The following is a 7078-nucleotide window of genomic DNA, read 5'->3' as shown; positions in this document are numbered from 1 at the left end:
GTTCACGCCATTCTCCCGCCTCAGCCTCCCGAGTAGCTGGGACTACAGGCGCCCGCCACCTCGCCCGGCTAGTTTTTTGTATTTTTAGTAGAGACGGGGTTTCACCATGTTAGCCAGGATAGTCTCGATCTCCTGACCTCGTGATCCACCCGCCTCGGCCTCCCAAAGTGCTGGGATTACAGGCTTGAGCCACCGCTCCCGGCTAAAGAGCATTTTCACACTAAGTGATATTTAATCCTTGATGGCTGAAACTAGGCACAACTCTTAAGCAATTCTCAGGTTTGAGAAACTGATGAACGGGGCACATCTCCTGGGCGGCCTTTCTCTGACCCAGGAAGCTGCCTGCCTCTTGAGCTGCAGAACCCGGCTGGCCTTCCCTGGCCTGGAACTCTGGCACTGCCCCCAGCGCGTTTCCATGAAGGGCAGAGCTTCTGGGGCACTCAGGAAGAGCAAGACAGGAACTTCTGTCCTCTGCTCACCTGGGGGAGACTGACTTACTGGGGCTCCCTGTGGAGTTGGGATGCGGGGAAAACACTATGGGCCGCTCTCAAAATAAGGTGTACGTTTAACGCAACTTTGCTCCAAATTCCAGGTTTCCTGGAACTGAAACAAAATGTATTTTCCATATAAATTTTAAATAAACTTACATGAAAAAATTAACTTTAAAAATTGTCAGAACTTTTAGAAATGAAAAAACCTGAGAATGTGCCTGTCAGACATTAAAGTGTAGCTCAGGAAGGTCCAGTAATTAAAACAGCATGGTTTAGGACACAGATCAACAAGACAGAAATAAACGTGTAGAAACAGATCTGAGTCTAGTGCTTATGGCAAGCACTAGAAAAGGGGGCCTTTGAATTAGATGGGAAAGGTGTATTGTTTCATAAACAAGGTGGTAACCATTAGTTAAGTCTTCGAGATAAAATAACCTTAGCTCTCTCCCTGTATGCAAAAGTAAGTTCAGGATGGCTCGAAAATCAAAATATAAGGAAAACCAAAAGAGAAAAATTATGAAAATATCAGCAAAGAGTTCTAGACGATATTTGTAAAACTCTGGAGTAAGAAACACTTTTTAAAGTAAGACAGGAACATTTGACAACTTTGACTTCAGAAAAATTTATGACCTTCACATTGCAAAAGACATGATAAACACAAAATTTTAAGAGACAGACTGAAAGTAATACGTTGGAAACACATAGATCACAGAAGTATTATCCCTAATGTGCAAAGACCACTTAATATTGACAATACAAACAACTCCATTTAAAAGTGTGCAAACATTTGAAAAGCTAATTTATACAAGAGGAACTGTGAAACAGTAAAAAGAGAATGACAATATGTTCAATGTCATTAGTAACAATTAGAGAGAAAACAATATTGTCAGTGTCTGACAACACTGGCACAAAGGTGCTTCTTGCAATTTTGTTTGCAAAACCTAAACTTGGCCATAAACTTAATATCCCGTAGTGAACAACGGTTGACTAACCCACGGTATATGCACATCATGAAAGAGGGTGAAGTTCCTCACAAGAAGAAAACACATCTCACATCTCTAAGAAACGCCATGCACGTAATCCATGCCAGCCATGCACGTAATCCATGCCAGTCATGCACGTAATCCATGCCAGTCATNCCATGCCAGTCATGCACGTAATCCATGCCAGTCATGCACGTAATCCATGCCAGTCATGCACGTAATCCATGCCAGTCATGCACGTAATCCATGCCATACTGTTGAAGAAATCAAAAGAGGAAGCTGCAGAATGATCCATATGGTGTACGGTAACCTCTCAACGTGAGTGAATATGTAGAGAGAAAAAACATGTATTTACCCCCTATTATTAAAACGGCATTTTGAGGTGGTATTCAGGAAGGGAGGTGCAGAATATTTTTAACTTATGTACTATGGTATTTAAACTGATACAATGAGCACGTCATAAGGTTATAAGTTCTAAGTATAAGTTAGGTATTCAATTCTCCCCCATCTAAATGTTGCTCCACGGCCAGACACAGTGGCTCATGTCTGTAGTCCCAGCACTTTAGGGGGCTGAGGCGGGCAAATCACTTGAGCTCAGGAGTTTCAGACCAGCCTGGGCAACATGGTGAAACCCCATCTCTACAAAAGTTGGCTCAGCGTGGTGGCATCAGCCTGTGGTCCCAGCTACTTGGGAAGCTGAGGTGGGTGGATTGCGAGAACCCAAGTGGCAAAGGTTGTAGTGAGCTGAGATTGTGCCACTGCACTGCAGCCTGGGTGACACAGTAAGACCCTGTCTCAAAAAAATAATAAATATAATTTTTAAAATGTTGCTCCATGATCCAGGGCAGCTGGGTTGGGAGGATGAGGCCAGCTGGGTGCACTGACCAGTGAGGGGGAGACCCAGGAGGCATGCGGTGACCTCAGCAGTCTGGGGTCCCAGGTGCCTCTAGAGGAACCCCGAGCAGCTCTGAGCCATGAGGTGTGGGTGCTCCTTCTTCCAAGTATGAGGAGCTTCCCTCACACACCCTCCCTGAATAATGTCGGTCCTGTCTCTGGGCGTATGTCCACTGGGCCCTCCCTAGTTTGGCCATCTGGCCCCGTTCAGCAGCATGACCTACTGGAATGGTGGCAGAGACCCCAGAGGTCCTGGGCCAGGACAGCTGCAGCTGCTGGGTGCCCAGAGTAGAGGACGGGGCTGTTCTGTGCAGGCTGAGGTGGGCGCTTCCCCTGTGGGGCCAGCTGGGACTCCCTGCAGTGACAGGAGGAGTATGGCAGGCAGGGTGGGGACCGGGATGTGATGTGAGGGCAGGAAGGAGGCTGTGTCAGTGTGAGAGAGAGTGTGTGTGCATTTGACTGTGTGCGAGAGAGTGTGTGTGTGTGCACACATGCATGCCTGTGTCTGTGCACCTGGAGTGCTTTGAGACAATGATTCTTATCTTTCCATTTCATTTCATTTTAGACTGTATTAAATGGTTCTGGATGAAACTTATTGTAGAGGGTAGGAATGCAATATCTAAACCCTGAAACCCTGGGAAATGATGTCTAAAGTTGCTTTTTAAAATATAAAGTTAGTATGTCTTCATTTTATGGAAAGGAAAATGAAATTGCAAACAAAGAGTAAATAACTTAGCATCATGTGTGAGTAGATTTCCTATTACTCTATGTTCTGTGACAAGTGTATCCTGTACTTGAGATTCTCTGTACTTGAGATTCATAACAAATGCATAACAAAAGAATATGCATTTATTATGGCTGCACAATATTATTTCATCAAGGAACAGGGTACCCTTTAGAATGTATGCTTAAAACCGGATCATGGTCCTCTTTATAATGGTCCTCTTTCAGCTTTTGTAGTTTGGAGGGTGAAAAAGTGGTGTGCAGTTGGGCTGGAATTGTGCAGTGTTGGGGCAGAGCTGTCATTAGTGGATATATTTAGAGTTGAAACAACAAGACCTAATTCTCAATGAATCACTATTAGAAACATTAAAATACATTCAGGCTCACAACATTACATGTGCTTAAAGCAAGAAAATAACTACACTTGGCCTTATTTTTGTGTATATGTTCAAATGTTATTTATGAAGAATTCTGTAATTTTTTCAAGTAAGATAAGTGCAATACGCTACATGAATGGCTATAAATGTTAAGTGAAACATTTCTACTTTCCATTATGTCATCAGCTTCTTGGAAGACATTAAATAGAGGACGTATTTTCCTAAGTAATTCGAGTTCAGGCAAGGGTACAACTATGTTTCAGACAGATAAAACATTCCCATTAAACTTACAAACTTACCCAAGTGAAGATAGACTTGGGGCATCATCTGTTTCCTGTGGGAAAGTGAAGCAAAATTCATAGGACGAACAAAGACCTTGTTGACATCCAATTTATTCTCAAACAAAATTCAAGTTCATTACTAGTCAGTTCTGAGTAACGGTACATTAAGAATGCCTGGACATGGAATAGGATCTCAGTGGTGGGACATCACCCTTCCTCCCAATCCTTGTATTATGGGCTGAACTATATCCTCTTCCAAATTCATAGGTTGACATCCTGACACCCAGTGACCTAGAATGTGACTGTATGAGGAGACAGGGTCTTGAAAGAGGTAACTGATGTTAGATGAGGCTATTACGGTAAACCCTAATCCAGAGTGACTGGTGTCCTTATAAGAAGGAGAGATGATGACAGAGACACAAACAGAGGGAAGACCGTGGGACGACACAGAGAACAGGTGGCCGTGTACAAGGCAAGGAGAGAGGCCTTGGGAGAAACCAACCCTGCAGACACTGTGCTCTGGGACTTCCAGCCTCCAGATATGTGAGAAAACACATTTCTTGTTTCAACACCCCATGTGTGGTTCCTGCTTGTGGAATCTCTAGCAAAGAAAAACACCTGCTACATGTGCACACACATTGTTTTCAGTGCTCTTGGGTAAGAACCTGGGAGTGGGAGTGCTGGGTCATATGATAAGCATATGCTCAGCATCTGAAGCTTTGCCAGAGTGCTTGCCGATGTGGCATCATCTTTCATCCCCATGAGCAATGGATGAGACTTTCAATTCTCCCACCTCTTCACCAACACTTGGTATTGTTCATCTTCCTTTTAATTTTTTTTTTAGAGACAGAGTCTTGCTTTCATTACTCTTGGGTAAGAATCGGGGAGTGAGAGCGTTGGGTCATATCAAAAGTACCTACTCAGCATCAGAAGGTTTGCCAAACTGCTTGGTGATGTGGCATCATCTTTCATCCCCATTAGCAATGGATGAGACTTCCAGTTCTCCCACATCTTCACCAACACTTGGTGTTGTTCATCTTTTTAAAAATCTATTTTTTTAGACATAGGTTGCCCAGGCTGGTCTCAAACTCCTGGCCTCAAACAATCCTTCTGCCTCCTTGGACTCCCAAAGTGCTGGGATTTCAGGTGTGAGCCACTATGCCTGGTTTACATTGCAAATCATTTTTTATTGTAGCCTTTCTAACATGGGTGCCATGCTATCTTATTGTGGCTTTTGCTTGTGGATCCCTGATGGTAAATGATGTTGAGCACCATGTGCTTTGTCATTCATATTACGGCCTTGGGGAAGTTTTGTGTTCAAATCTTTCGCCCAATTAAAAACAGAGTTTTCCTGTTACTGAGTTTTGAAAATTCTTTTTTTTTTTTTTTTTTTTTTTTTTGAGACGGAGTCTCGCTCTGTCTCCCAGGCTGGAGTGCAGTGGCCAGATCTCAGCTCACTGCAAGCTCCGCCTCCCGGGTTCCCGCCATTCTCCTGCCTCAGCCTCCCGAGTAGCTGGGACTACAGGCGCCCGCCACCTCGCCCGGCTAGTTTTTTTTTTTGTATTTTTTAGTACAGACGGGGTTTCACCGTGTTAGCCAGGATGGTCTCGATCTCCTGACCTCATGATCCACCCGTCTCGGCCTCCCAAAGTGCTGGGATTACAGGCTTGAGCCACCGCGCCCGGCCAAGTTTTGAAAATTCTTTAAATATTCTGGATACAAGTATATGACTTGTAAATATTTTATTTCAGTCTGTGGCTTATATTTTCGTTCTCTTAATGGTGTCAATTCAAGGGAAATTTTTAAATGCTTAAAGTCAAATTATTCTTTTTTTCAGAAATAGTGTTTTTGGTATCTATCAAAGAAAACATTGCCTAACAGAAGATCACAAAGATATCCTATGGAGGGAGACGCAGAGGTGGACACGATGGCGGCAGCAGCTGCCCGGGCGGGAGGCACCGCAGTGGTGGTGGTGGCGGTGGTGGGGCTGGCGGGGGTTCCAGCTGCGGGACAGGCAGAGGCCGTAGCGGCGTGTTGGATAAATGGCAGACAGATGATATGCCTGTAAAAACTCACAAGTGGGATGGATCAGCTGTGAAAAACTCTGGATGATTCCGCCAAAAAGGCACTTCTGGAAAAATACAAGTATGTGGAGAATTTTTGTCTAATCGACGGTCACCTCACTATCTATACAATCTCCTGTTGCTTTGCCATAGTGGCTGTGACTTGGGATTACACGCATCCCTTTCCAGAGTCCAAGCCCGTTTTGGCTTTGTGCATCATATCCTGTTCTGTGATGATGGGAATTCTGACCATTTAGACCTTATCTGAGATCACCATCTTTCTCGTGGCCCACAGAAAAGAGCCTACAGGAGTGGATTCTGGTGGTATCTGGGAGCTGCCCTCCAGTCTTAAAAGGTTGGATGGCAAATACACCCTGAAGCTGACCTGCATCAGTAGGAGAACAAAACAGCAGCGGGAAGCCCAGTTCACCAAGTCTATTGCTGAGTTTTGACCCGAGTGGGACATTGGTCATGGATGCATGAGCCTGCAATGTCCAGGCTCCATGACAGTCTCACCATAGGAAGAAACATTAAATAGCCAATTCTAAAGGTAGTCCTCTTTCTGCTGGATCTTGCTGAATTACTGAACCGGGTGGTGGGGGAGATAAAAATAACTTAAAATGGGTAAAGTAAGAACTGTTAAAAAGTCCATGTTTTGTCCTGAAATTTTAGTCTATTCTGGATAAACACGATTTTCTGACACAGATATGAGAAGTTGTAGCTCTGATGTCTAGCTGTAGTCACCTCGGTATTCTGTTTGCACTATTTTAATTTGCTTTTCTGCAAAAGCATTTTTGCTAAAAGTTGTACAGACTTTTCCCTTTGTACCTACCAATACTTTATACACTATAGCTTTGTGCCATGCAGCATTTTAAGATACAATTTTAAAAAATTATTAATGTGGGCCGGGCGCGGTGGCTCAAGCCTGTAATCCCAGTACTTTGGGAGGCCGAGATGGGCGGATCACGAGGTCAGGAGATCGAGACCATCCTGGCTAACATGGTGAAACCCCATCTCTACCAAAAAAAAAAAATACAAAAAACTAGCCGGGTGAGGTGGCAGGCGCCTGTAGTCCCAGCTACTCGGGAGGCTGAGGCAGGAGAATGGCGTGAACCCGGGAGGCGGAGCTTGCAGTGGGCTGAGATCCGGTCACTGCACTCCAGCCTGGGCGACAGAGCGAGACTCCGTCTTTAAAAAAAAAAAAAAGAAAAAAAGCAATGCTTCCATTTCTCCCCATTGCCTTGCCTTGGCACCTTCCATTTAAGC

General features: G+C 44.4%; 1 pseudogene; it reads left to right on the top strand.

Annotated features, from left to right (window-relative positions):
• Window positions 1–5676: 5676 nt before the first annotated feature.
• On the top strand, window positions 5677–6350 carry LOC112616970 (annotated as a pseudogene).
• Window positions 6351–7078: the final 728 nt, after the last annotated feature.

This window comes from Theropithecus gelada, unplaced genomic scaffold (genome assembly GCF_003255815.1).
Source record: "Theropithecus gelada isolate Dixy unplaced genomic scaffold, Tgel_1.0 HiC_scaffold_1522, whole genome shotgun sequence".
NCBI lineage: Eukaryota > Metazoa > Chordata > Mammalia > Primates > Cercopithecidae > Theropithecus > Theropithecus gelada.
The sequence above is the reverse complement of the archived record's forward strand: the minus strand, read 5'-3'. Positions and strand labels throughout refer to the sequence as shown.